Genomic DNA, 17,417 nt, shown 5'->3' with positions numbered 1-17,417 from the left:
TATCTCTACTGTATTGAGTTGTGACATGAAAGTATAACATGTTGTGGTGCTCTGGTAAGACAACTAGGGCTCTGCAACAGACTAGTACAATGCAAAATGCATTCCAACCACTCCATTCCCTGTATTCCCTCCTCCATTGTGGTGTGAGTTAGTTAGTTTGTTTGTTTGTTTGTTTGTTTGTTTGTTTGTTTATGGGGGTGGGGGAGGGCTGGACCCAATCATTGTGCCTAAACCAATATACCTTGAAATCCTACATTTCTCCATTGATTTCTATGGGTACTTCTCACCTTCTGTGTATGAGGGAATTGAAAAGGGATGCACAGAAACCTATAGCGTCAAAAACCTCATGAGAAATGACATAATCTGTTCATGCTAAGAAAAAATATGCAGGAATAGATTGTTTTACAAATAAGTTAGTGACAAAGAAAGATAAATTAAGCAGTAAGACAATGGAAGGCTCATTTATTCAGCACTACTGTGCAACCCCCATGACTTACTTAACAATTTAGCTATGTTGATTTTCCTGATGAATCACTGTACATAGCTACAAGACATTAACATCACCATAATTAAAAAGTGCACTTCTTTAACTATGTCAGAACGTCACTTGAGTATACTCCCTATTGTCACATTTTGTTTGTAATTTACAAGACAGTTTGCAGTGCCAACACACAGGCTAGAATTAAATATAATGCCATCAGTATAGATTTAGACAAAAAAACATTTTTTAGTACTCACATTAACTGTTGGTGATGAAGACTTACGATATCTTTACCTGATGCACTGGGTTGTGTGAAAGCAACAGCAGTTAATTTAACATGCCTAATAAGGTACACATTAAGCACATTGCAGTTGATGCGCTGGTTACACATTCATAGTTTTTGGCAATTCTTTATATTTTAGGTGTTCCTCACCCTTTTGATTTCCTTCAGATTATTATAATGGTCAAATTAATTAACTAGATGGGATTTCATAGCAATACTACAATTGTATTTATCAAGCGTGTTCAGCCACCATGTGTACTTTTTCTTGCTATTCTAGCCTCATATGTGACTGTTAGATGGTATACACACCATACATTTAAAGCACATTGAAAGTACATGACCCCCCCCAAAGAATCATGGGAACTTGCCCCTCATACAGAGCTATAATTCCCAGCACCCTTACAGTTTGTTTTCTAATGTAGACAAAGCTGTGCTGAATTCAGACAGAAGTGTGAATCAGTGAAAAGTATGTTTTTTTGTTAAATGTTAGGATTATAACTCAAACCACTGTCCAAGTATAGCTCAGACAAATATGTCTCTAGTAGCCAAAACAGCAAAGACCTCTATGGCACTCGCAGCTACTACACAAGTTTCTAATGTGGGGGAGAGAGATTACTACTGACCAATAATATTGAAGGTTCAAGAAAAACATTTTAGATCATTCGGGGAGGCATTTTATTCAAGATTATCTGATCAAATCCCTGTAAGAAACATGGTGTGAGGGGACCATTTAAAAATAATAGGATTTGCTTTCTTTCAAAAGGATGCTTGAAAGGTTAAAACCAATGGGCAGATCATGGCAGGTAGAGCAAATTAACTTTCTATCCGTGATGACCTTGAGGGAGCACAAACGGATACCAAATAAAAAGAAAATATACTTACTGATTAATAACAAACTTTAGCTGTGATCAATATTTATATCCCTCACTCAACAGCTGACTCAGATCTCTTTCCTTACTGGGATTCATTAGAAATCCCGTTGAGTGATAAAAATACATTGAGTTTGAAATAAGAGTATCAGGAGTCTTAAATGCTACAATAAGTAATTTGAGGGGTCTCTTTAGTGGTGATCACTGATTCTGATGTGCAAGATTATTGGGATGGCTCCCCAGTGAATACCCTGGGTAAATCTCTGTGGATTTTAATGATGAAACAAAATGTTACCATTCTGTCTGAATGAACCAGGAGTTGTATTCTGAAAGCTTATACCTTCGTTTTTATCACAGTTGAAGAACAGTGAGTGGTTTTAATTTGGAGGACTCAAGTTTTAGACTGAGAAGTGATTCCAGGCATCTGCTTCCCAACCAGTAGTTTCCATGTGAGCCTGGGAGTGAAACAAAAATGAACTCTCCAAAGAGCTATCTGTTACCACAATGTGCTGGAAAGATGAATACCCTTTGGCTATCCCATTGGCCATTGTCAATCCCTGCAAAGAGGTTAGGGGTGAATTGGGTGATATTCAGCTAACTTTTACTCAGAGTAGACGTAATCAATTTCAGTGGGTCTCCTCTGTGTAAAACGTGATTAAACACCACACACGAGTGTTCGTTTTTGGCTCCCACCACCACACACAAACACTATTCTCACACTGTACCAAAAGCTGATGTTTGTGCTCATCTTTTATGAACATTTGTCCGATTATTTGCGGCAAGTAACCATCACTTTCATGCAAACCTGCATGTCCCTGTTCTTCAGAGATAGAGCTGCGTGTCCAGTTGCTATAGCACTGCCCTGAGATTAAGTAGCAGCCACGCCAGTGAGTTGGTCTCAGAATACAGATTCAAAATTCTCCTGGCTCACCCACAAAATGACCTATTCAATGAGGCGGCGTTAGAGGAGGAACGCGTTGGACTGAGTGCTTTTCACCAGTGGTTCCCAGTTGGTTAAGTACTGCAACCCCCCTGTTTTTCAAAAGCCAAGTCGTAGACCTGCTATTTTTGAAAACGTTGATATATCTGTGGTAGTTTTTGTTATGTGAATGGTGCCACCATACCCTCCAACATGTCCCAGCATAGAACCGGGTCACACATCTTCAGGGCCACACTCCTGCGCATCACATGACCCACACGAGAGCACGGCGCCCAAAAATGGGCAATTTGGGGCACCAGGATCGCACACATTTTTGGGTGCCATGTTCTTGCGTTAGAGCATGTCCCCCCCCCCAAAAAAAACAGGGTGTACCAGACAGTTGATGGGCATGTGTCACAGACCCCCTGGCTGGGTTACGCAGACCCCCTCTGGTCCACGGACTATCAGTGAAGAGCCACTGTTCTACTCCAATACCAGATCACACAGCATATTCTTCTGGTTCCCTTCTTTCGTGGAGAGAAACAGTTTCTCAAACAGCAGATCCCTGTTCCACATGGCAAGCCGCTTTGGAAACTAACCAGTTGAAAAAAAGAAAACAGACTGTGATAAGGCATGTAGTTCTGTTGTTCAAAAGGGAGGGAGGCTCAAAATTCCCACTGGGCACTCTCAAGCCCTTCCTTGAGCGTGCTTAAAGTAGCTCTTTAGATCCCAGCCCACAGGTCATATAATGTAATACATACCGCTTTAGCAAAGCATTGAAAAGGCATTCTTGCTGTGCCATAAAACCCAGCACAGAACAGTGAACATGGTTGAAGGTTGTTTAGGTACAGATAACGGACCTAAACATTTTTGCAGCTCAGACTGTTGTGAAACAGAAAATGTTGCGAAACAGAAAATGCCCTACAAAAATTTTATTACTAATTTCTAGCAAGCTCTAGCTTGAATCAATTATTGATCTTTCTTACTAGAGGCAGCACGTTTACACGGCAAGGTGGGGTGGTGAGAACAGGCTCCTTATTCATGCCTGTTACAGTTCTAATTTATGATTACTGTGTTATTAGTACATGATCATGATTGTGCCAAAGCTGATTATGCTTATTGTATCTCTTTCCCAAGCAGTGGCAATGGAGGCTCTTATGAAATCACAGGTGTTGAAGCAAAGCCACTACCTTCAGTTTCCCAAATGCAACAATAATGTGGTGTGCCAAGGGGAATAGCAGCAGGATTAGAACCCGTGCATCTCACTCCAGAGAGCAACAGCCTAACCACACAGTCTCAGTAACACTCCTTTGCTGCTGCTGCTGCTGCTGCTGCTTCTTCTCCTTCTCCTTCTCCTTCTCCTTCTCCTTCTTCCTCTTCCTCTTCTTCCTCTTCTTCTTCCCCTGCCCTTAGCAGATGTTCAGCTACAGTACCAATTATCAAGATATGATAATATAATAATATTACACAACACAAGACAGAAGGGGGGAAAGCCATAACTCAGGAATAAAGGATGTGACGCGGCAGCTAAAAAAGCCAATGCAATTCTGGGCTGCATCAATAGGAGTATAGCATCTAGATCAAGGGAAGTAATAGTGCCACTGTATTCTGCTCTGGTCAGACCTCACCTGGAGTACTGTGTCCAGTTCTGGGCACCACAGTTCAAGAAGGACACTGACAAACTGGAACGTGTCCAGAGGAGGGCAACCAAATTGGTCAAAGGCCTGGAAACGATGCCTTATGAGGAACGGCTAAGGGAGCTGGGCATGTTTAGCCTGGAGAAGAGGAGGTTAAGGGGTGATATGATAGCCATGTTCAAATATATAAAAGGATGTCACATAGAGGAGGGAGAAAGGTTGTTTTCTGCTGCTCCAGAGAAGCGGATACGGAGCAATGGATCCAAACTACAAGAAAGAAGATTCCACCTAAACATTAGGAAGAACTTTCTGACAGTAAGAGCTGTTCGACAGTGGAATTTGCTGCCAAGGAGTGTGGTGGAGTCTCATACTTTGGAGGTCTTTAAGCAGAGGCTTGACAACCATATGTCAGGAGTGCTCTGATGGTGTTTCCTGCTTGGCAGGGGGTTGGACTCGATGGCCCTTGTGGTCTCTTCCAACTCAATGATTCTATGATTTTATGATTCACTTCGCATGCAAAAGGTTCCAGGTGAACCAATGGGCTTGGATAACATGACAAAGCTTCCTAGGTAGGCACTGTATACATAGATATTTTAACTTTCAAACAAGACAACTACTTGAGGCAATAATATAGTTAACACTGAAAGTTCAGATGGCTAGCACCCTCTTTCTCCATGACATGTTCTGCCTTGCTTCTCCATATTATGCATCTTGTCTGGCTGTAATACATCTGTTTTGCAATCCTTGCTCGGTTCCAGACAGTGTGATTCATCTTTTATTTTGGTTACCTGAATACGAGCTACGATGGGTATGTTAATGGCAGATGGCAAAATTTGGTGTACTATTACATTCCTGTTCATAAGACTAATATGGCCAAAACCACTCCATAGCAGTGATACCCAGACTGTGTTGTGGGGCACACAAACATGCTGTGGGAAGGAGCTGAAGTGAGCCTTTGGAAAATTAAGTTGTCATACTGGATACACCCACCACGTTGTGCCCACAGAGCAGGGAGATCCTGCAAGCATTGATACAGCCTGTGCTACAACTGACAGATCCAGGGGGATTCCAGGAGCTTCACTACTGCTCAGAAAGCCCTGAGTCATAATTGACTGGGTGAAGGGGAGACAAAATTCTGGGAGACAATATTAATTGGACTATCATAAAGTTTCATGGGCAATGCTTGCCTGTCTGCCTATTCTGGGAACCAACGAAGAAAATGTATAAATGTAAAGTGTGCCTTCGGTTTTGGGCCAGAAAAAAAGCTGGGCTCCAAAACTTAAAGGTGAAACAATATATCGTTTTTCTACATCGTATTATATAGAGCACTCAGCTATACAGCTGCAAATAAAAGTGTGTTGTAAAGTGCATTATACAAATGTGACACTAGATGGCGATGGTGAGCTATGGCAAATGCAATATATTTTTCAAAACTTTTTTTAAAAAAAAATAAAAATCCACAACGTTTTTTATATGTATGTAGATTCCACCGGGGTCTATATTGCTTTGTTATGCACATCCCAGTTCTTTGAGCTGTGCGAGAAGTTCCACGGTCAGCACTTATCCAGCACTGGTTCTCTTCCGAAGAAGTAATGACTGAAAACTTAATGTGTTTCTATAAAGCGGAATATTTTAAATATCCTCCAACAGCAGCACTCCTTTCCGCATCAGATGCCGAGAGAGAGGCACTCCTACATCCCCAGATGCTATTAGCTTACAAAGTTCAAAGCTCAGCATGGTTCCTCTCTGCCACTTTCTACATCTCCCTCCCCCCACATGTCATATTTTCAAAAACAGGTGCCTCTGCCTCTTTAGCACACCCCAGAGTGGTCTTTATATCAAGAAACAACCTTCTAACACTTTGCTCCAATTGAAAAAATATATCTCCTGACTGCACAGGGGTATTAACATTCTTTTGACTCTGGCCAGGTATTGTTTAAAGTCAGGGATGGGGGGGGCACCTTTTTCAAACCATGGGCCACATTTCCTTTTGGGCAGCCTTCTGGGAGCCACAAGCTGGTGTTGGGTAGCACCAGGATGAAAGTGGGCAGAGCAACAAATATGATTTCCACCCCCACCCCTTTGTACAGTAGGTGTCAGGGACTGGCAGGCCACTGGCAAGTGGGCACTGGGGGCAGACTCAGGACAGTGGTTTATGAGGGGCTGTGCCAGCCTGACTGAGGCCCAAACCATAAACCATAATTATCATGGCTTGAGCACATGTGCTTCATGTCCTTTCTATGGGGGAATAGAATTGTGGCCCCTAACTTTAAGAAATGCAGTATTCCTCCCTTATATGCAGCAGAAAGCAGTGGGGACTGGGATTTCGATTGGAATGACAGGAAGCTAGAAGGCACTGTGGTACACAGGGCCAAAAAATTTATTGTGGACATTTGGATAAGGGTAGACGAAGTGTGACAAAATGAAAACTAGCTTTTAATATAATATAGGAAGAAGTGTCTAGGAGCTATATTTAAGTATTATAGAGGAAGGTTTGGGAAATATTGGAGTACTAGATACATTAAGCGTTTTGTTATAGTTTTACTCAAGAATTCCGAATTCCAGGAGCCCCTTAGATGGCACATTTATTTCACTCAAGTGAATCATATCATAATAGGCAATTTTTGTGGTGTTGTTGGCCCTGTGAGGGAGGGATTATGTATTTGGCAATATGGAGGCAAATCAAGAGCTCTTTCTTGTGGCGCTGACCTTCGCGAGCAGGGAAACTTTACCATGATGAAATAGGTAATCTCTCAAAAACAAAATTCCAGCAGAGGATTGGAACTGGGGATTAAACATCAGAACAAATATTCTGTGTTATGGCAGTTAAAAGCCCTCCAGAGAAGTTATTTGGATAGATTGAGGACACTCAGCTGGAAAGTCATAGCTGGATTCACAAGGATACAAAACTTTGTTGACTGTTCTGAGGCGGCTGTATGTTACTTTTTCAGACCTAATTTTTATACTTTATCTAAGGCCTCATCTGAGGATTAAAAGATACAAATGTTACATTTCAGAGGGATTTCCTGTTGTTGTTAAATAGTTTGTGTAACGTAATTTTATTATATATTTATGCACATATTATTGCAATACTAATCTTCACTGAGGAAATTATTACACTCAGGGGATTTGGGAGAATTGTTTTTAATTACCCATCAAATATTTTAAAATGCAAGAGATATTGTCATGCTTCTTTTTTTGCTGCTGATGCTTAGGAATAGTTTGTGTCAGTTATTACCCTTTTTCTTTTTCTTTCCAGACATTGCTCACTAATAGGGCAATGTCTGAGGGCCAAACTACGCTTGAGACTTAACAAGCTAACTTGGAGCGAGTCAGGGTCTGGGTTTTTCATTTTTGTTAGGTGGATGGGATTTTCATTGGCTCAGCAGCACATATTGAGGATAGGTTTAATCCTTCTCCCCTGCAGCCATGATACTAGTGAAAAACCCCTAACCTTTTGCTGCTATTAAGATTTAGGACAGGGGTAGGCAAACTAAGGCCCGGGGACCGGATGCAGCCCAATGACCTTCTCAATCCGGCCTGCGGGTGGTCCGGGAATCAGCATGTTTTTACATGAGTAGAATGTGTGCTTTTATTTAAAATGCATCTCTGGGTTATTTGTGGGGCATAGGAATTCGTTCATCCCCTCCCCCAAATATAGTCTGGCCCCCCCACAAGGTCTGAGGGATAGTGAACCGGCCCCTTGCTGAAAAAGTTTGTTGATGTAGAAAGAAAACTCCCAATGGCATCAAGATGGGCCTATATGTAATATCTAACTGTCCCTGTTGATTTCCAGTCAGAATGCTCCACTCTGTCTGCTCTTCTGTCACTCAGGGACACTGCACCCACTTAACTCCCAGTTCTCTTGCCAGCCTCGCCTCCATTCTCAGCACCCTCTTGAGTCTCTGGCACTCCCAGAGCCCATCCTTAACCCATCCTCTCAGGATCTGCCACTCAATCTGGTTCTGAGCCACGGCTGTTGCCTCCTCTGTCGCCTAAGTCACAGAAATGCCAGCGCAGGCACAAACAGATAACTCAGGTCCAGTGATCCCGAAGGATTTCCCATTTGCTAACTCAGTCCCAGTGACAATCCTGCTTGGGACATTGAAGTTGGGCTTCCCTTGATTCCATATAATGGGACCCAAGAGAGCATGTTGCTATTTGGATCAACGTCTTAGCTTGGCTAGCCATACATGGCACCCATCATGCCTTTAAACTCCATTTTGCCTCCGCACTGTACTGATTTGAGCATTGAAGTTTTGGGCAGAAACTGTACTCCAGATTCAAGTTCCTTGTGCTTCCTGAGAGCCAGGACACAGACAACCTGAGTTCTTGCTTAGTCGGCTGATGGGTTCCTATTCTCCTTTCCTATGGTTCTTTATGTTAAAACCAGACTTGTGCAGTGCAGTCCTTAAAATAGAGGATGCCTTCATGAAAGTTCACCTTCCCAGGCCATTCCAGTTATGCATGGGCACTCTGCGTGCTGGTATTCACTTGTAACAAAGACAATTTATTTTTCACTATAGCAAAAGAGAGCATTCAAATATTTCCAATATTTTTGACAGCTGGGTACTATTGACGCTGGTATATGTTCTGAGAAACAGTGCGCTATTACTCTCTTTGCCTAGTATTGGTTCTGGTCAAGTTTTTCTTAATATTAATCCAGTGGCTTGGATCCTAACTTCCTTCTGTGAATAGAGCAGACTTTTTTACCTTCTTTGTAGAGAGCATTGCCCCCTGGAAATCTGTTTCAGGGAATTGGGGGACTTTTAGAAATGGTTTCAGTATAGTGCAAAATAATGCCAATGGAGGGAAGAACGGTGGGTAATCTCTCGTATGAATGAAGGTACAAAATAGGGTCCTTGCCAGTTGGTTTCAAAATGAAAACAGCGTCAAATGTGAGAGATGTACTACTCGGTTTCAAACTCATATAGTTAAAAACAGATTCTCCGAGACTTTTCTGAGTTCTAACACATATTTTGTATGGTTTTTGTTTCGTTTCACTGCAGTTCAACTGAAGAACAGTTTCACTGGCAAACACAAGGTAAATTATAATTTTGTAGAATGCTGTGTTGAACTTTTCTTTCTTGGAGCGCCACTATTTTCAGGTGCTTTGCCCTAACTGTGCTTTTGTTATGGAAATACTGCAGCCAAGCTGCAAATATTTTATAATTGGGATAATGTTATACTTCTCCCAGACAGTATTTCCATAATCTTATAGAAACAGTATAAATTATTGCAGAACAAGTATGTCAGTTAACAACTTGGTATGTTTCTCTATTCCCAGAGCATCAGTTACTCACAGAACCCTCTGAGTCATAAATCAAACCAAGTAGGAAGCTACCAATTGTTTACTTCCCAACACCCACCCTGAACAGATTTTCATAAATCAAGCATGAAGTGATTTGTTAAAATTAAAGTATTAAAAATATAGAAAAAAATGTCAAAGCAACTTCATACACATAATAAACTAGCAATAAGAGAGATTAACATCATAAAATAAAAAAAGATATACGAGTTTATCCATTAAGGTTACTGGCAACCTTCCTCAGCCAGTAGATCTATAGATCTTTTGGACTACAATACCCATCAGACCCAGATAGCATGGCGAATGGTGTGGGATTATGGGAGTTGTAGTCCAAAACATCTGGAAGGCATCAGTTTAGGAGGTTTGTGTCCCTTAATGACAATAAACTGAACTACAGGTCAGTATGACATTCTCCCAGTCTGTTATTCTTCTTACGAAGTTGTTCACCTATTTAGGCCACAATACTTACATCCTGTTTTATGGCACTGAGAAACTTTCAGAGCTGTTGTTTATAGTTACCAAGGCACAGCTGGCGTCAATGGCACCCCAAAGGGGCCATCATTTTGTTAATTCAAAAATTTAGTTCCCCCCCCCAAAAAAAAACCCCACACACACTATTTGACTGTTCCCTGGCCCATTCCTATAACGGAAACGACTGCAAATTAAGGATTCAGTATTTTCAATGCAATTTTAAATTTGGAATGTACAGTCTCCCTAACTGACCAGAATTGTTTCATTGTTTATACTTATTTATTTATTGGAGGCGCGATCCTATAGCAAGATCCACCACGATTAGCGGCTTAGGATCCTGCAGATCTCTGGCTGAGCCAAGAGGTCCCTGACACAACCATAACATAAACATTGGCTTAACGTCCTCATCCTTGGTGGAGCCAGAGATACGGTAGCCTATCTCCCCCATCCTGGCTCAGCTGAGGCCCAGGTGGATGAGTGACAAACACTGGGTGTCAAACACCACACCAGAAGAACTCACTTATTGTCCAGCTCTTATATGTGAAAAAGTATATATGCTAAAGTGCAATTTGGGGGAAAAGAGAGAAAAGATTATCATTTAGTTATTGCCTCTTGAAAAAGCACATATTGAAATAAATGGAAGAGCAAAATATTATATGACACGCAACATTTCCAGAGGAATGTTGGTCACCATCCAGCACGTAGACATTATTGGCACCAAGTTTGCCTCTTCAGTAAAAATGTAACAGTAAAGGACCCCTGGATGGTTAAGTCCAGTCAATGGTGACTGGGGTTGCGGCGCTCATCTCACTTTCAAGGCCAAGGGAGCCAGCGTTTGTCCACAGACAGCTTTCTGGGTCATGTGGCCAGAATGACTTAACCGCTTCTGGCGCAACAGAACACCGTGATGGAAAGCAGAGCGTACGGAAACACCGTTTACCTTCCTGCCACAGCAGTATCTATTTATCTACAGTGGTGCCCTGCAAGACGAATGCCTCGCAAGACGAAAAACTCGCTAGACGAAAGGGTTTTGCGGTTTTTGAGCTGCTTCGCAAGACGAATTTCCCTATGGGCTTGCTTCGCAAGACGAAAACGTCTTGCAAGTTTGTTTCCTTTTTCTTAACACCATTAATACAGTTGCGACTTGACTTTGAGGAGCAACTCATAGAACGCGGTGTGGTAGCCTTTTTTGAGGTTTTTCGTGATTTTTGAAGCTTTTCCAAAACTTTTCCGACACCGTGCTTCGCAAGACGAAAAATTCACTAGACAAAAAAACTCGCGGAACGAATTAATTTCGTCTTGCGAGGCACCACTGTACTTGCACTGCGTGCTTTCAAACTGCTAGGTTGGCAGGCACTTGGGCAGAGGAACAGGAGCTCACCCTGTTGTGGGGATTCGAACCACTGACCTTCTGATCGGCAAGCCCAAGAGGCTCAGTGGTTTCGACCACAGTGTCACTCGCGTCCCATTAGCCTCTTCAGTACTTGATTGTGGTCAGCAGTGTAAAGATCATTGCAGACTAGCATTACAAATACCCAATAGCTTTTGCTTAATAACCCTACCTTCACTTTCCCTGTATTTTAGATTATTTAAATGTTTAAAACAATATTTTGTTACAGATGGTCAGAAGGATATAGAAGATGAGCTCACAACAGGTCTTGAACTTGTTGACTCCTGTATTAGATCTCTGCAAGAGTCTGGAATACTTGATCCACAGGACTATTCAACTACCGAAAGTAAGTTTCTAAAGAATGTTCCTTTCATTGTGTCCTACCCTAAATTAAAACCCAGTCTGCACAGAAAATGATATGCTTTTAGGATGAAAGGATACTGGGCCATTATGATGTTCTTATTTTATCTTTCATTTCTGAAAACTGGCAGTATTCAGTGAGCAATTGCCTTTCTCCTACCCCACTCTATGTGTGTGTGTGTGTGTGTGTGTGTGGATAACAATCTCCAAGCTGTTTTAGAGCTGCTTTCACAATACGGATAAAAACAGCATGGGGTTATTTTATGCGCAGGTAGCCTTTGGTAGAAATGTGGAGAGATGGGGAAAACATGTAATGTTTACTAACATCAAACGTTTAGGAACCAGCTTCTGGTTTTTAAAAATATTTAGATGCTTGACATTTTGGCTGCCTCAGAAAGTAAATTGGGCTTTCAGTAAATATAGGGCTTGTAAACCTTTCTATCCCCAGGGCCCACATGAGATATCTGAGGCCTACCAGTCACAAAAGTGAGATATGGGGCAGAGCTAGTCACAAAATGGGGCAGTGTGAGGACGCAGACTTTGGCATAATCACTGGGTGATGATTGACGTCATTTTCTACCAATATCTAATTCATATCTGGAAGTTGCACAATTATTTGCCACAACATTTTCCTTATGATCAGGGATCTGTAGCTGAGCTTTCCTCAAGCGAAATACAGACATTTGTAACTCACAAAGTAGATTAAGATATTCTGGTTTTCCACAGAAGTAATATTTTTTTTTGTTTAAACATGGGGGAGGACTCTACATGTAAAGAATTGTCTTTGTATTTTTAATTGTAAGTTCAGGTATGTGTGGAATGTATATGTATAACTTCAAATGAAAATATATGTGTATGGCTTACATTTGACTTATGAAATGCAATTTTAAAAATATTACTAACTCTTGAGATGATGTTTTTTAACTACATTTACTGCCCCATGGTAACTTACTTGAGGTTGATGCTGTTGTGCCAGACGGTTCATTTCATCCATGTTCTTCCATTGCCCATGGTTTATCCAAACATAATCGCTCAAATTAGTGGCTAGGAAGGAGACGTATTGTGCATTTTCAACTCACCCTGTTCAGTACAGAACTTTTCCCTTTATGCAACAGGCTGTTGTGGTACAACTACTGCAGAAAACCTTCAATCAGACAGAAAGGAGAATTTTGCATATTAGTGGGTGCACATATTTGTGTAATACATATGTTAGCTGATACACACCTTCTTGCTGAATGCAAACATTTCATTTTTATGTATATAACATTTCATTTTTATGTATATACAGAAACCCAGCTGTGAAGTAGCTCTTAAAATATTGGGGGGTTTTCCCCCTGCCAATAAATTTAACGTTTGAGGAATCTTATGGATAACAAAGGACTTCCTCTGGCTACTGGGGAACTGATGATACAGGAAACAAGTTCTGGGGTCCAGCTCTTTCAAACTCTGCTTTAAAGTAAGAATTAAAGCTATCTTATGGGAATACGTGATCCTCTAAAGCGATAGTTATTATAACAGATGCCTGGCATATTTGATTTTAATGAAAGGAATCAGCATATGTACAATACAAAACTTTATTAAGTCATTTCAACTCGCCTCTCCGTTTAATAGAGTGCTTTCAGCAATTCCCCAGTGAATACACTCCAAAAACCATCTCTATTGTAGAATCTCTAACAAAGCAGATGTTTGCGTCTGAAAAAGCATTTGGTCTTGATTTTTATTATGTTTTTCTTCTACCTGTCGCTTCCTCTGAACGAATTAAAAAGGCTGCGCAACAAAAGGCCCGCATCTGCATCGTTAGATGTGTAAAAAGCCAATTCAGTCCATGTTCTCTCATTTTTTAAAAATAACCACCTGTCAGATGGTTGAAAGGGTAGAATAAGATTAAATCTGGCATCTTTTGAGCTAGCAGTCTGTTAATCAGTGAGAGTTATTTCCTTCTCATAATCCAGCAAAGGTTTCAGGGTAACCTTGTGCTGTTGATCTTGACAGACTGCTCCATGGGGATTGCTTAACACATATAATGCTCTAATTAAAGTCACATGGAATATGTCTGAGGCATTCGTTCGCCTTTGTGCATTAGTTCTTCTCTTTTGTTTTCTAAATCTTGATTACAGCGTTTCATGAGAGAGACAGAGAGAAATGTTTGGGTTCAGCCACAGTCTTTGTCTAGAAGCCCTTCCAGGCTGGTTATGGTTTCCAGCGATAGCAGGAAGGCACTCTGCAGAAGCTCAAAGACACCATTGTTGCCGTTGCTTTTATCATCATTTCATGCAGCTGAAATTGTTCCCTGAGCTAAGCACTGGTGTCCCTTGACACAAACTGTGCAGATACGCAAAATTCATCGTTACGCAGTGGGTGCATTCCACGCCAACTTTTAAACGGCTGCTGAAAACTTTTTTATTCCACCAGGCCTCTGCAGGCAATTAAGGGTACACCCCCACACACAGTCTGTTGATTTTTGTTTTTAATTTCTTTTTGCTTTTAACTTGTTTTTAACTTTCTACTATTTTACTGTCTGGTTTTGTGTTTTTAGATTGTTATAAAATGCTGTTTCATACTGTGTGTGTGTGTGTGTAGGTGAGTGTGTCAACAAAGACCACTTCAAATTATCTGAACAATACACTTATCATCTATCGGGATTCCTTGGGTACAATTCAGTTTCAAGTTTGTTGGACTGACGTTCTGTTTGAGTCGCAGAAACATTATTGGCAGCTTCCCACGAGCAAAACATGGCACCCCCAAATGTGTGTTTTGGGGCAATGCAATCTCACATGAGAACTGCATCTGGCCATGATCTCATGCATTTTGGGGCGCTGTGCTTTCACACAAGAGCATGACCACTCAAAATGGGATGCTCCAGACAGTTGATGGGTATGTGCCATGGACCGACTGGGTAGGTTATGTGGACCCCTGGGGTCCACCGACCACCAGTTGGGAACTATGGATTTAGAGCATTCCTAAAGCGGGTGGCACTGTGGGTTAAACCACGGAGCCTAGGACTTGCTGATCAGAAGGTCGGCGGTTCAAATCCCCGCGACGGGGTGAGCTCCCGTTGCTCGGTCCCTGCTCCTGCCAACCTAGCAGTTCGAAAGCATGTCAAAGTGCAAGTAGATAAATAGGTACCGCTCCGGCGGGAAGGTAAACAGCGTTTCTGTGCACTACTCTGGTTCGCCAGAAGCAGCTTAGTCATGCTGGCCACATGACCCGGAAGCTGTACGCCGGCTCCCTTGGCCAATAAAGCGAGATGAGCGCTGCAACCCCAGAGTCGGTCATGACTGGACCTAATGGTCAGGGGTCCCTTTACCTTTACCTAAAACTAAAACTGGGAGAATTATATAGAAATCTGTTTAAAGAGCTATTCAGATATATTTGTCCCTCCTTGTGATTGTCCTTGAGAGAGATCAGAAGCAGATCTTTTATCTTACACAGTCCGTTCTGCCTCTCCCCATCACCATTCCTTCAGGGAAGCGCAAATGACCAAACTCAGAGATCCCATGTTTATTTGAGTCAACAGGAGGCAATCGCCAACAACAAAATGGGGGAGCAGGGCATCACCGACCTTCAATTAGGACCAGGGCCTTTTCAGTAGTGGCCCCGACTTGGTGGAACGCTCTGTCACAAGAGACTAGAGGGCCCTGCGGGACTTGACATCTTTCCGCAGGGCCTGCAAAATAGAGCTGTTCTGCCTGGCCTTTGGTTTGGACTCAGTCTGACCCTTATGTTTCCCTCCCCTTATGGTTTTGATCTATGGGCTACTTTTAAAATGAGGCTACAATTTAAATTGCATTTTAACCTGTATTTTAAATTGGTTTTTTCCCCTCCCCCCATTATGTTTTTACTGTAATTTTATTGGTGTTAGCTGCCCTGAGCCTGGCTCTGGCAGGGGAGTGCGGGGTATGATGATGATGATGATGATGACGATGATGTAGTAAGTGTACAGATAATGTCTTCAGAAGATTTCCCAGTCCCACTTCCATGCCCTATGTAACTCATGAGTGGCATAGCAGAAAAGAGTGAAAGGAATGGCAGGCAGCAGTAACAATAAATCATTCTTGAAGCTTTTCTGTAGTGAGCTAGCTCTGGAAGAGTTCCTGACAGGTGAATGATATAAGATGGCTGCTCTAAACATCCTCCATGGTCTGTTTTCTTTAAAGAGACTACTTAGTAGCTTGCAAACAGGGGGTTTTAAATATAGCTCAGTCTCACACAGAGCTCCTGTAGAACTTGCCATACAATACCTGCTTTTTGGCCCTATCTCTGGAATAAGCACAGGAAGTGCTCACATAGACAGAAAAGCCTCAGATGTGTTGGTGTGCCCTTGGGGTGTGGTGAGGAAGGAGAAGGGCATGCAGTATAGACAGATTGGCTCAATATGGTGAGCCATTATAAATGGTTTATCCTGAATGTGCTGATTTGGGCTCTTTTGCTCCTCCTCACTGTTGCGTGGAGAAATTAAACCACACTTAACAGGAGATTAGGGACGCGGGTGGCGCTGTGGGTTAAACCACAGAGCCTAGGGCTTGCCGATCAGAAGGTCGGCGGTTCAAATCCCCGTGACGGGGTGAGCTCCCGTTGCTCGGTCCCTTCTCCTGCCAACCTAGCAGTTCGAAAGCACATCAAAGTGCAAGTAGATAAATAGGTACTGCTCCAGCGGGAAGGTAAGTGGCGTTTCCGTGCACTGCTCTGGTTCACCACATGTTAGTCATGCTGGCCACATGACCCGGAAGCTGTACACCGGCTCCCTTGGACAATAAAGCGAGATGAGCGCCGCAACCCCAGAGTCAGCCACGACTGGACCTAATGGTCAGGGGTCCCTTTACCTTTTTAACTGGAGATTGTGTTTTTGTTTTTGCTTTCCAAGCCATTATCAAGAACAAACTTTGACTACAGAATATAGTTAGGAATGAGACAAATGGTGGTCCCTGGTCGGGACATAATGCTATGCCAGTTATGGTGATTTGCTTCCTCCATCTACTAAGAGGGAGGAGCAAAGTGGATAAGCTCACAGTAAACTATTCACACACACACATACGGACCACTTGGACTTTGTAATGTCCACTAAACATTTTAATTAAATCAGGGTTTGTTTATGTTTTAACACTTACCATATTTTTTGCTCTATAAGACTCACTTTTTTTCTCCTAAAAAGTAAGGGGAAATGTGTGTGCGTCTTATGGAGCGAATGCAGGCTGCACAGCTATCCCAGAAGCCAGAACAGCAAGAGGGACCGCTGCTTTCGCTGCACAGCGCTCCCTGTTGCTGTTCTGGCTTCTGGGATTCAGAATAATTTTTTCCTCGTTTTCTTCCTCCAAAAACTAGGTGCGTCTTATGGTCTGGTGCGTCTTATAGAGCGAAAAATATGGTACCTTCCATTCCCTCCCTTTTATGGTAAACAATCTCCCATTATCCCCCAACATTGCCTACAAGAATAAAGAATGACTGTGGTACTGCAGTCTTATTTAAAAGGGGAAAAAAGAAATGACATACACATTAGTTTTTAAGACACCGCTTGGAATTTGGGATACTATACGCAATGTGCATGTGAAGTTTATCTATTTTGATATATCTTCCCATTTTCAGATCAGGTTTTCTGGAAGATCTCAAGGGAAGATCTCCTCTTGCTCCAGGCATCCATTGCCAGGAACAAATGGGTAGAGCAAGAGTCCATCCATTTTCCAGGACATCAGCATGATGCA

The 17,417-nt window shown here is 42.1% G+C and overlaps 1 pseudogene across 1 annotated transcript in view; it reads left to right on the top strand.

Moving 5' to 3' along the window:
* Positions 1 to 17,417, top strand: part of LOC310713852 (catenin delta-2-like) — a 273,582-nt pseudogene that overhangs the window by 239,589 nt on the left and 16,576 nt on the right. Inside the window, exons 4-5 of the transcript XR_014530107.1 lie at positions 9,199 to 9,233; positions 11,588 to 11,704. The product of XR_014530107.1 is annotated as a catenin delta-2-like (transcript). The remainder of the gene's footprint in view (positions 1 to 9,198; positions 9,234 to 11,587; positions 11,705 to 17,417) is intronic.

This window comes from Podarcis liolepis, assembly GCF_965112155.1.
Source record: "Podarcis liolepis genome assembly, chromosome: 8".
Classification (NCBI taxonomy): domain Eukaryota; kingdom Metazoa; phylum Chordata; class Lepidosauria; order Squamata; family Lacertidae; genus Podarcis; species Podarcis liolepis.
The sequence above is the reverse complement of the archived record's forward strand: the minus strand, read 5'-3'. Positions and strand labels throughout refer to the sequence as shown.